Source organism: Thermobia domestica, chromosome 15 (assembly GCF_964235325.1).
Source record: "Thermobia domestica chromosome 15, izTheDome1.hap1.1, whole genome shotgun sequence".
Taxonomy (NCBI): domain Eukaryota; kingdom Metazoa; phylum Arthropoda; class Insecta; order Zygentoma; family Lepismatidae; genus Thermobia; species Thermobia domestica.
Window position 1 is genome coordinate 135,819,695 of NC_137468.1, and position 14,295 is coordinate 135,833,989.

Consider the following 14,295-nt stretch of genomic DNA (forward strand, 5'->3'; position numbering starts at 1 on the left):
CCTAACCTCTGGTTATTTTTTGAAATTTTGCAACTCAATTTTTTAGTAGAGTCAAAGAAACATTTATTCTTTTCTAAACGATCATATTGGAAGTCTTGGTAAGCTTTTTCCCTTTTCTGTCTTGCCAATAATAAATCATTTTGAACCTCTGTCTGCGCTTCTAAGCCTTTGAAATGTGCATAATATTGAGGGATATTTATTGAAAGGGTTGGTCTACTCATTTTACAGAGGCTTAACTAAGGGCGAGACTTGTTCTTCGTCTTTAGAAATACGGATCTTGTAAAGATCCAGATGCTGGTATTTCTTGTCTGGAATGATTTACACAAATTTTCGCATTTTCCCAAGTGCTGAAGCTCGATATTCTGCGGTTAAATAGTATTTACTGACTGCTTCAAGCTTTAAACTGAATCCTTTTGTCCCACTTGCTGTTTGTATATCTTTATTTACTGTCTCCTCTAAAGCCTGATCAACCGGAATTCGTGCAAATGGATTCTTTGATTTAAGCTGGACAGAAAATTTTACAGACATGTAAAACTCAAAAATGGAAAGATTTGTATTTTCCAATTGAGATAATTCAGCCAATTGAATTGATAAGTACCTGGCATAGTTCATTTTATCTAAAGAAAACACCATGGGATCATTTCTTGTAAATGCGAAATTTAGAGTAACCAATTACCTTCCCTAGGAACTAGAATCAAGCCCAGCAGTAACTACACTAAATCTATGTAAAACATCCAGAAAGATGAAAGTACTTCATTCTCATGTCTCAAATGATTCATATAGCCTTCGAAAAGAATAAAAAATTCTTTGATTTTATCGTCTCCGTACAACATTTCAAAATTGTTTTGAGATATGTTTTCAGCAAATGAACAAAATAACTAATTTAATTCTGTAATTGTAAAAGGAAGCTGAACATTTTCGACTTCGGCATGATCCAAGAATTCATTCCAAATTATACCGTACTCATTAAGGCTTCCTAGACGCATTCGTGGAGTCTTATAGGACGGTTGTATTGCTTTCCGTCTAAAACTTGACAAATGAAGCTAATTGCAATTCTTTTTGATTCTACTGCTAAGTCTAAGTCCAGCATTACAAATAACTTCCCAATATTAGAAAGTAGGTTACAAACTATGAGAAAGGGTCCCATCGTTATGAAAATACTGTCAAATTCATTGAGATGTATCAATTTAATTTCTGTTGCTTTTGAAAAAATGGCGTGATCTACAACAACAACAACAATACTTTCCAAATTTAGCCTTGACTTTATTTGATTGCACTCAGTCAATATTTCATAAACTGTTGACTTATCAGTTGCTGGGTGATTTATGAAAGGCAAATAAGCTATTGTATTTGGTTTAACTTCAACATTGTTCCTGACTAGTATATTAAATCCTGTCCAAGAGCTAACTGTCTAATTTCCAGAGTTGCAATACCGACTTAGAACCCAAAGTAATTTTTCCGTTTAGATTCCGAAAACAAGCTAAGGCAATCAGGATTCGGCTGTGCTGTAATGTTAGGAGGCTCAATCTTCTTACCTGCAATATATTCTGGTAAAGGTGAATGGTGAACTACCATGCATCTTTTCTTCTTATCATCATTAAATACAGGTCTCACCGGTAAATACGACTCTGATACTTTCTGAATTATAATGCTATTAACTCGGTGAGTTTATGGAAACATTGCGCCTCACCAGGTTGCGAATTACCGGGGGGGGGATTTCCCTCCTCAATCACTATTTGTTTCCCCCCCAAAGAGTCAACTGAAGTATCTCCACCGGGGATGCTAGCTTTCCCCCCTTAGTATAACGCCAAATTTCACTGATTTTTGTCATTTCTTGTAAGTTTAATCTTCTAGCTGTATTGCAAATGAACGATGTAAACTATTCACTTTTGGTCATTTCTAAATCCTCCACTATTTTCACCGTTGTTTAGTTGAACTATATTATTATGATTACGGTGTTACTTGCAACCGTATCCTCATGCCCTTCAGTTCGTCGTTGTTCGTGAATTTGAATGTACTATTTGCACATAAGAAAGTCACATAATGGATTTATAAGTGCTCTTAGCGGTTGACCAAGAAGTAAACAAATAACTTCTTCTGCCATACTTGGCGAAGGTCAGACATGTTATTCATTCTATACATTCGTATCGATTATCATCCGTTTATATTTTTGTTGTATTTCATTTTCCAGCATGTTCTTTGTTAGTGCATGGTCCTCATTCCCTAGTAGTCTGCGTATATGCAACTCAAAAGTTGCATTTAATTTGTGGTAATTAGGATAGTAGTCATTGTCTTTTTACAGTTAACGGAAATGAACTTTTGAAACTGTATTCAAAATCTGAGATATATTCCCTCCATAGCTATATCTTAACGTCACGCTGGGGATGTGCCCCTAGTGAGTAGACATGTTAGTGAAGATGAGTAAGCGGATAATTGAAGATTTGCTTCAGCATTTGCTAATACGACTGGTTCTTCATGTCATTAACTGTTTCTGTATAAGCACTTCAACTGGAGTGGGCTTTTTAAAGTTAATCTTTCATTTTTCCATCTTTATTTTCGCTGTACAGTTTCCTGTCCACGCCAATAGTATTGTCTGGAAAACTTCAATGTAATGTTTATACTTTTTTTTTTTTTTTTTTTTTTAATAATGTACCACAATTCATCTGTAACCTAACAGTAAAGTAACTGTAAGTGTTGACTTCCTGAACTCCATTACGGAATCGATGTTGAAAAAAAAAAAAGCGTGGAGAGCACAGCATTAGCGGGGACAGAAGCGCACGCCCGAAATTTGAATTGAGAGTTTTTAAATATTTGGCCTTGATGCCAGAAATCGGGACTAGCAACAATCCATTTCTCGTATGATAGACTAATACCTAGAACTTTTTTTTTTTTTTTTAAAGTAAGTCCGATTTAACTGTACTGATAATTTTAGTGGTTTTCAAAATACTGAAGTTGGTTTTACTTTTACAAGCTGTTTGTAATAACGTGAAGTGGAATATTTACAATATAAGTGGAAAAATTAACATATGCTTGTGATCATGGTTATCGCTCAAGCGGAATTAAGTAAATAAATCTTAGAGAGCTACGGGCACAAGAGTGATTACATTTAAACACGTTCAGAAAAGTTAGGTGTGATGTGTACATGTCAGACAATATATACGTATATCATATTTATGTGTGTGGGGGGGGGAGGGAGGGTAAGACATTATTATCTCATTTGAATTATTGCACCTTCAGATTTTACATCCTGATGGCCTAATATTATCCCCCTCCCAATATAGATTACCTAATTCGCACACTGCGCCTCACTATTCATTGTTTACATTGAATTGCAGTGCTGACGCGCGCATCTTTGAACATTCAAATCTTGATAATTCCGGCTGTATTATTGTTAGAATGTTCATAAATTCATCAAACGAAAGCTAATTAATGTATCTTTTCTTTTGTCCAAAGTATGTTTTTATAAAATCTTTTGTTGTCACGATTAATATAGATTAAACAAAACTTAAAGCGCTTTGAAATTCATTTTTTGTTATTCTCCTCATACATCGTTCAGGTACAGCAAAATGATGACAACGTTACTTGTTGCAAATATAATGAGCTATCGTTTAAAAGAAAGAGCGTTAAAATTTGATAGCTAGGAGCCGGGATATTGCCAGTTTTATAAATCGACTCGGGCGCCATCTTTGATTCGACGCCATCTTGAAAAGCTACCGTTCTGAGACGGTCATCATAGTTTTTCGTGGTCATCAAGTACTAATACAATTGTGGTTTAAAGGAAATCTGGTACCCCCAAATTATACTCACCTTACATATACTAGCCCATAGACTATATTAGGAGTATGTGTCAATGTTAGTATTATGTGTAGCACTGTCAGGAGAAGTCAAACAACAATAAATACAACCTGATACCAACAGTGTTTTTTTTCGCCATACACAATACGTAAATATAAAAATAAAGAATGCATTTCAGTAGAATAAAAAGTATCAGTTATTGGCAGCGGACGATATATATTTTAGCGCCTTAAAAATTAGTTTTCTCGATTTACTCGTAAACGACGCACCAGAATTAATATTTAAGCATATCATTTTGTTCAATTCGATGTAATGTATCTACTGATATGTGTCATATTTAGACATAATTAAAGTTTAACAATCATTGATAACTTTGGGTTATGTCTCATATACCATACTGAGTACTGTTAACTTGCCCAAGTCGTTATGAGAAGGTTGATGGATGTATTTCAGTACCAGTCTCACGTTAACAAGTAGCGTAGTTATTGTAAAATATCAATTTTTAGGATTAGAAAATCATTTGCTTCCCATGAACCGATACAATGATATATGCACTTTTCGAACTTATTTTGTAGCCAGCACGAAAATTCGAGTGCTAAGAGAATTGTATTTTTTTTTTTTTTTAATCAACCTTAGATACATTGTGCGAATTCTTCAAATTTTATCTATGTTAGCTGATTGCTTAAGTTGATCAAAGAATTACTTTTACCGGACTAAAAATGCACTATAAACAATTGCAGTCTCCAATTTAACACTTTAAAATCGATAGAACATCATATTTTATTAATAAAATAGTAGCACTAGGTCCTATAAAGGGTAAACAAAAAAATCGTTCATATATTTATCATTTAACAAAGATATAATAATTGTTTGTATATTGTTTTTAAGCGCTAGTTCCACAAAAAAAAAAAAAAATACTCAGGATTTACCCTCATTATGTGCTTCAGAGAGACACTGATTATTAAAAAATAGGAATCAAGTCTCAAGATTATAAATTAACTAAAAGTTACTATAAACCACAATTAATTAGAAAATCACAAGATTAATAATAATAGATTTGTGTTCAGTTTTCAGTTTCTTTACTTTTCAGTTTCATCATTAAGGCTAAGAAGGACAGGATTTACTATTATCATGAGCTCAGAACTCCGACCAGGACTTTAATCCCGCGCAGTTGGCTGGTGCACAGATCATCATGTAATTTTCAATTCTCACAAATATAGACTGTTCCCCACCACACTGACTCACCTCCAAGAGAGCTGGATTATAGGACTGCGCCACATGTACCGCTACTTTTTATATTGTTTCAGTAGATAATGATGATGATGATCATCGTAGGTATTCTGCCACTATTGGCAGGTCACTTTCCACAACTGAGAAACTTCCTTGACCACTTCGTCTTCACGTACAATTTTTCTGTTTTGATATCGTCCATTAATTGTATCCTCCTTCACCCTCTTCATCTCTTTCCTACCACCACACTTCTAGCACGTCCCTCATAATACAGTTCCTTTTTAACCAATGCAACAACAGTTTCTACTCCTCTTCTTAGTAATATCTAAAATTGTTCTTTTCTCCCTCCACCGTATCTAAGATCCTTCATTCGTTTTCCCCTTGACCCAGCTAATTCCCTCCATTCTTCTCCACACCCACACTTCCAAAACTTCCAGTCATTTCTCATCATTTTTGCGTAATGTCCATGTTTCTGACCCATACAGTACAATACTTCATACGAAGCATATTATGAGCCTTTTTTCTCAGCTCTTTATTCAAGGTCCCACAAAATAGTATTTTCTTCCTAAAGGCTTCCTTCACCATTCCTATCTTCCTTTTATTTCACGTTCACACTTCATATCATCACTAATAATATAATGATGATCAGAAACTTAATTTACAATATTGAGGCACTTTCTTACCTTAGCCACCTAACCAGATTCTACCTTCTTCTTGTGTAATACAAGAAGTAAATAACGAACCATAAACTGTCCAACTTTTTTCCACGTTTCGAAAATTTTCCTTTCTATTTCGTACTTACACAAACACTAATCTGCGGTAAATGGAAAGACCCTCCAGATCCGAGTTCGATTGTCGATGGAAATGCATGTGATTCAAAACTTGAAATCAATAGCAATAACAATGCTGCACAGCACAAACTGACTTGATCGAACCAGGGACTCTTCGCACTAAAGGTGACTCACTACTACTGAGTCGCCGTGTTTCCTCGTATACAGTGTTCTTATGTAAGACAGAGATACAAAATATTGAAACATTTCACTTCTAAGGCGATCTTTCCTGAGCACTTTTTTTTTTTATTTTCCTGTGTGTTAATTAACATAATGTTAGAAAATTTGAGTAAGAGTTGTAAAAAAAAGTGACACCAAAATTACTGTTAAGAAGACGATAGCAATCATAATTGGTATGAAAGAGCTGAGTTAACCGGATAAGTTGGGGAAAGAAAGTAGAATAAATGAGTCCCTAGATTTTATAACTAATTAACATGGAGAATTGTAAACAAAAAAATAAAAATAAGAATGGAAAAAACCTTTAGGAAGAAGAGAAACGTATTTCATGGATCTTTAAGCGAAGAGTTAAAAAAAAAGAGAGTTCCTACAAAAATTCTTATTAGGTTGCGGATTACAATTCATTACGCTTATTTTGTTTTCATTGATTCATAATATATAGAATAACAATTATGCCTCTTGTACTGTATGGTTGAGAAACATGGTTACTTACTTGAAAGGAAAATTTCAGACTGAAAGTATCTGAGAATAGAATCTTGAGGCAAATATTCGGACCTAAGAGGGACGAGAATGGAGAATGGTTGAAACTTATAATGAGGAACTGCTTAATTTATACAGTTTACCTAACATTGCTAAAGTCATTAAGTATAGGAGGCTCAGGTGGGCAGGTCATGAAGTCAGAATGGAAGAGAGTAGGAACGCTTTCAAAATTTTCGTTGGAAATCCAATTGGAAAAAGACCATTAAGAAGACTAGGCGTAGATGGGTGGACAATACTAAGATGAATCTCACAGGAATAGGAATACAAAGTAGAAAGTGGATCCAGTTAGTTAAGGACAAAATTCAATGAAGAGCTTTTGTGAATGCGCATTGAACTTACGGGTTACATAGGCCATAGAGTTATTGATAGTTAGGTACGAAGCTCATTATTTGTTGTTCAGGTTTATTTTGTTTAATAAATTTCTGAGCAAGTTGAGAAATTTTATATTCTTAATTTGTAGAATTTAAAAGGACAGTTAAATGGTTTGCTACAGGATGGGGAATGAAGAATATGCATTTTTTCACAAATCATGAAATCATTGTTTTTTTTTTTTTTTTTTTTTTTTTTTTCAAAACAAAATCTGTTGAAAGATTCGAGTTCATATTGAAATAATATTTTACAAAATCAAGTGTGAAAAACAATATTTGGTGTGTGGTGTCCGTTATCACTGATACATTTATAAAGGCATTTTTCGAAGTTATTGGTATCCACCCTTTCCAACATAGCTCTGCCGATTTGGGCAACTTCCATGCAAATATCTTCCTTCACGTTTTCCAATGTACGGGACCTATACTTGCATACATGTGATTTGAGATAACTCCATAAGAAATAATCGCACTCGGACAGGTCAGGAGACCAAACAGTCCAATATGTCCCCAAATCTGGAAATAAGAGGACTATGGAAGAGAGCGAAAAACAGCTACTGATAATTTAGTTGTGAGAACTGTTGCCTCATCCTATTGAAACCATACATGGCGAATGAGAATGCGGTTTCGTCGAAATTCAGGTAAGAAGTTGTTGATCATCTCTTGCTTGGTCCGAGTTCACGGTAACAGCATTTCCACTATCATCGCCGAAAAAGTAAAAACCGATGACAGCAATTTTGCCCATAGCATATCAAACCGTCACTTTAGGCTGTGCAGCCTCTTACAGGTAATTGTTTGGGAATTTTAGAAGCCCAATAATGGCGGTTCCGTTGATTTACAATGCCATTGAGATGAAAATGAGCTTCATCACTCATGAACATAGAAGTTGTCAATGCTTCCATCCTATGTGTGCAATTCAGTCGCTGTGAGTAATCCCCATGTTTTAACTGTTGCATAACGGCCAATTTGTGTGGGTGAAAATGCAAGGCTAAATGCACAATACGCGTGACCAAACGAATGCTGAGGCCAAGTTCAAACCTATGCCTCAAAGGAATCAACGTGGACTACGCAGCACGGCTTGTCTGACTCTTTCCACATTTTCAGGGATGCGTGCGTACGTATAGCCCCTGGCGGTTTTTGTTCATTAGTGTATTTCGTATACGAAGTGCTTTAACCCAACGTAAGATAGTGTTATAAATGGGAATAGCTTGATTTCTGCGGTTACTGTAATAGTGGCGAAACTTCCGTCGAACTACCATGATAGACTCGTTATTCTTAACGAAATTATTATAGACAAAAACGATACTCTATTGTTCACGGCTCAATAGCTTAATCTAAAAACAAAGTAAAATAAAATTACAGAAACAGAAACTAAAATAAAATAGCAAACAAGAAAATGCTAAGATTTTACGAATCTAATGACACCTCACACGCATTTGTCACTCCATCTCGCGGAGAGTTCTAACGTTTTGAAGACCTTCGTTCTCTCTCCTTCACTCTGTACAATACTTAATTGTCCGGATTTAGCATATTAGATTAATTGTTAACATATAAGATGAAAAGATATGGCGCTAATATTAAGCTCTGTGTGATTTCAGGGATGACTGATTGTAAATTCGATTTTATTTAGGCTATAAGTCTGTATCCTATCTTTTAAGTAAGAGTGGAACCAGTCAGATGCAAGTCCTCTTTAATCGTTTGTCTGTTTGTGTGAAATTTTAAGGCCTCTTTTCAGCAACAATACTATGTGAGACACAGACCTACAGCTTAAATCTTATGTGCGTTTATTAAGGATGGAATCAGAGCGTTTACAAAAAGAAAGCAGCTATTAGCAAATTATTAGAGTACCTTCTCCCTACTTTTCTGTTTCTCGATTTGATCGTGTATCACGAGTTTTGATGGCAACGCGTACACGAAGTTAATTGCACGGTAAATGAATTATCTTAGAAACAGGGTGTTACTGCAGTTCTATCCAGCCACAATTGGGTGCTGCTGCCTTTTCTGGTATATTCTTCTCCGCACAATGATGTATGAAGATAGAATCTACAACGAATTGGCAATATTGTTACATATATCTATTTAGATATTATTAGATTGCTATAATAACACTATCCATGGCTTTGGATTCAATATTGTAACAAAAGAAATATTGATCAAAGCTTCAACACTGACTATATTTTAAACTACAATGTGTAACGGTTTCGGATATTTACCATATCCTTCATCAGACTCTATAAAATATAAATGAAGATACGGACACATATATATATAGTCATCCTTATGAAAAAGTCTAAATTCTATTGGCTGAAGCCTTCAACCAATCCCATAGTTCCCTTTGTCTACTTTCCTGTCAATCACGTGCCGCCATTTTTGGTCCTTATAAGGGTCTTTTTCAATTGCATCTTCCTGTCTATGCTATCCAATATGCCCTGTCATAATTTATTAATAGGTAAGCCCCCTATCCAGTTCATCAGCTTATGTCTTCCTACCTTCTTTATCCAAGCTGCTTCTTTCCACTTTCTTATTATCATTATCTTCTCTATCTGCAATACTTCCGTCTTATACCACTTAATTTCGTCATTAGTCTCTTTTTCATGTCTTTATATCGCATTAGTATAGTATCTTTCTTCCTCCTCACGTCATCTCTCTCGTCTCTCCTACATATGGCATATCGCGGTTCCCACACCATAGCCTGTAGAATGTATGTTCTACAGTGTCTATATAGTCTGATGAAGGATATGGTAGATATCTGAAACTGTAACACATTATAGTTTAAAATATAGTGTGTGTTGAAGCTTTGGTTAGCATTTCTTTTGTTACTGGATTACTATAAAAGAAACTTAAATGTACGCCAGTAGAACAATAAGTCAAAACTTACCTTAAAAGATATTTATTGCAGGTTGTATTATCCTGTAGTTCGATATTCAGTAGAGTATCTCAAGCGGTTTCGAATTCTATTATACTCTGAAATTGTACAGGAACACAAATTAAATAGTATTTAATTCTATTGATATGTTCCTTTTACTCATTTCTAAATACTTTCTACAAATAAAATCTCTACAATTCCTCCAAAGAAAATTCAGCAAGAACAATTTAATATGTCGGTACATCAGAGCTACATATTTATTGGATAGAAGTACCCATGCTTAGTACATACTCGCAATCTCTCTCTAATCTCTAGGTTATGCGTAGAACTCGTAATTTAGCGATGTTGAGTTCGATTCTAGTAGTTACTCATCTATATGAGATGAAACTGTAATTGCTTTCATTTGAACTGCTAATTCAAATGTTTCGATTAATAGTTTTGAAGATATTTTTCTCCACTTAATGTGATATTGCGGTATGTGTTAAGAAACTTAAATCGACTATATATTTTATCATTCAAAGTAAATGAGTAATTTTTTTTCTTTATAAATAACAAGTAGCATTGTTTTGCTTCCTTTGTGTAACTTAGATCACATGTTCGTTTTCCTTTAAGAAATCAAGCAATTGTTTCCTTTAGTTCATTTTCGTCTGGATACAGTGCATCAAACACCCATTCCGTTTGTATATAGTTCCCATCTTATCTTACTTGTTAGTTTGAGGCAACTACACAATGTAACGGATTAAGCAGCTTTGATTTTTCAATTACACTGGAGAAGTCAAAAGTGGTTCGGAAAAAACCGTTTGTAGCTTTCTAAAATTTTTGGTACGCTTATAGGTAAATTTTCAACTATGGTTTATCTCCTAAACTTTAAATATTTACGCTTTAGTAACCCTTCAAATCATAGATAAAACGGGAAAAAATCTTATCATGAAACTTATCAAATGTCTACTATATTCATATTTGTATATTTTACTTCTATTCTGATGCACTTTTGTCCACACAGTGCAAAGCATAAGATCTACAAAGCATTATTAGCAAATTTTAAAAATATATATTTAGGCTATCTGTATAAAAAAAAATATATGCAAATTTTAAAAATATATATTTTTAAATAAATAATATATATTTTTAAGGTACAACGGCCACATTTTATTTAAAATAAAGAAAAGAAAAAAATATATTTTTTTAAATATGTAAATATAGCTATGCTAAGTAGCACGAAAAGGATAAACCTTACCTTAACAGAAAATTATTTCATGTTGTTTCACCTTAAAGTTTGATATTCAGTAGATTTCCTCATAGCATATGAATTCGGACACAGTCTAAAATCATATAAGGAAACAAGTTAGTTGCACACAACATTTTCTTTTCTTTGTTGTATGTGATAGTATTTTAATTTCTGTTGAGCTGTCTCTTTTTTCTAGTTCTTCTAAATACTTTTATAAATAACTACGGCTTTTGGTTTGACTTGATTTAGCGTCCTTCAGCAGCAACGCTATATAAGACGTGGACTTACGGACGTAAGATCCGAACCATATTATCTCCCATCGGGAATCGAAACCGGCTCTCCTGCGCCAGAGACACATACGCTAACCATATAGTCACGAGGGAGCTCTCAACTAAGATTCTTGTAAGAAGGTGATAAAGTACGATAAGATGCGAAATTCCAAAAAGAGTAATTTACTACGATGGAGCTCGAAGAAGTATTCACGCATAGTAATCAAGAAGTTTTGAGTTCGATTTCTGGAACTGGAATTCTCAACCCTTAACGATACTCATGCATATCAGATGAAACTATAGTTAATATCCTTAATTTCAAGTTTGTTTTTCGTTTTCAATATACTTTCGACAGTTTTATATATATTGAAATTCTCTTTTGAGAAAATTCTAACATCAGTGAATGTTATAACATAAAAAGGATCTCAGAATATTGGTGCCCCTTAATATTGTTCTGTTAAAGAATTAGACAATGTTATTTATTTTAAATATATTTTAGCTCTTACCCGGGATGTACTTGAACCTGAACCCAAAAAGTGGGGGTGATGTATATATTTCCTGAAAGCTTGGGACAAGGTAAGATCAAAATCGGTTACCAAAATTGGGGAGGTTTCGTGCATTCCGCTTGGGACAGCACTTTACTCATTACTATTAAAATATTTAAGTGTATCCATAAAGTCCGTTGCAACCCCGAAAAATCTGAAAAGGTGAGAGATATGAAAACATAAAAACATGTCTTTCATCATTTCAAAAGTACAACGTATCAAAGTAAAATAAATTGTTGCAGGGTCCCAGACGGGATCCAACTCAAAATTTTTAAATGGGAAGGAGGGTCAACTTGCATATCGTATAAAATTAGGTGTTATATAATAAAAGATAAATCGAGTCTCAACTCTCTACGGTAAGGCTGTGCAAAAAATAGCGGTGGGTCAAAATATCAACACAATCTTCATTGCCAAGTCCATGGCCACTCGTGTGAATCTGAAACGGTGAGATTGTTGTAGAAACAAAAACACAAATATGTCATTATTTCAAAAGTGTAATGATTCAAAGTGAAAAAAAAAAATTCAGGATCCGTCGCAGGGTCCAACTTAAAATGTTGAATTGGGAAAAGGGTTCAAGTTGAGCTTCCACATGAAGTGCTTATTTGCCCCCCTTGGCATTTGAAACTTTTGAGTTGGACCCCGTCTAGGATCCTGCTGGTGACCATGGGATTTCTTTTATACTTTGATAATTCTAGTTTTTCTTTGTTTTTTTACACCTGTCTCACCGTTTCAGATTAATAGGAGTGGCCGTAGACTTTTCAATGACGTTGACCCACCGCCATTTTGCACAGGTCGGTGTCAAGACTTGGTTCATCTTCTTTCACTTAACATCAGCTTTATACGATACTCAACTTGAACCCCTTTCCCATTTCAACATTTTGAGTTCGACCCCGCCTGGAAACCTGCAACGAACCCTGGAACATTTTTTACTTTTCAACTTTTGAAAAAAATGACATATCCGTGTTTTTGCTTTTACACTTATCCCACCGTTTCAGATTCATACGAGTGACCATAGACTTGTCAATGAAGATTGTGTTGATATTTTGACCCAACGTTACTTTGCACAGGCTTATAATAGAAAGTCGAGACTTGATTTATCTTTTTTCATTTAACACCAACTTTCATTAGATACGCAAGTTGACCCCACTTTCCATTTAAACATTTTGAATGGGACCCCATCTGGGACCCTGCGGTGGACTCTGCGACAATTTATTTTACATTGATACGTTGTACTTTTGAAATAATGAAAGACATGTTTTTCTGTTTTCATATCTGTCTCACCTTTTCAGATTTTTCGGGGTTGCAACGGACTTTATGGACACACTTAAATATTTTAATAGCAATGAGTAAAGTGCTGCCTCAAGCGGAATGCATGAGACCTCCCCAATTTTGGTAACCGATTTTGATCTTAACTTGACCCAAGCTTTTAGGAAATATATACATCACCCCACTTTTTAGGTTCAGGTTCAAGTACATCCCTAGTTAGTGGAAGGAACAGCTCAGCAATGATATATTCTCTAAAAGAAAGTATTGCTATAATACTAAGTCTTTCAAAGTATTTCAGTTATTTAATATTGTTCAATATCGATTAACGAAGCAGGAAATTGAAATTCTAATCCTTCCCAGTCCAGCTTTCCTGTATTATTCCGATATAAATCGATATCTACTAGCATAAAATTGCTTGCAAGTAACTAGAACATTGTGCAATTTATATATATAACTGTAAGTTGTGGAAAAGAATTTTTGTATTATCTACAGGGTTCACACTGATCTTGAAAGTCAGAGAAGGAGTATTAGAAAATTCCTATTATTCAAGTTATGTTAACAAGCATTACAGTTGCTTACAGAATATACGAGGAACACTTCAGAGATCAATGCAAATTCAAAAGAAGAGGAAACGAAGAAGCTTGAGGAGCACCAAAAGGTATTAAAAATTTAAGTTTTGAGGGAAGAATAAATTAAAACAAAAATTGAAATGCTACTGAAGAAGAAAATTAGTTAGGTTTGTTGGTAATCAAAGTGACACATCAAATTATGATATATGAATTCATTTGTTTATGTTTGAGTATGTTCATAGCGCCAAGATATTACGTTAATGTGTAATTATCGTTTGGTACTAATGTTTTATTGTACTACAAATACAGGAAGTTTGTCTCATAATAAGTATTTACATCGATAAAGTAAGCTTATACTGTATTTAAAAAAATGTAAAAAGCTTAATGTTAGTCTGCTATGAGAATGGTGAAGGATACTTAAAAATTAACATTTTTTCTAATTCTAACCATAAATGATAGCAATTGCCTGTTGCAGGTTAGGGAAAATTTACTTACTTAGCGATGGGAATTCAGGGAAAGTCAGGGAATTCAGTATCAGAATTTCAGTGTAAACCAAGCTCTAGTTCATACGTTCATGTTTCAGTAAATAAGCCTTCATTATGATTAACCCTGCTC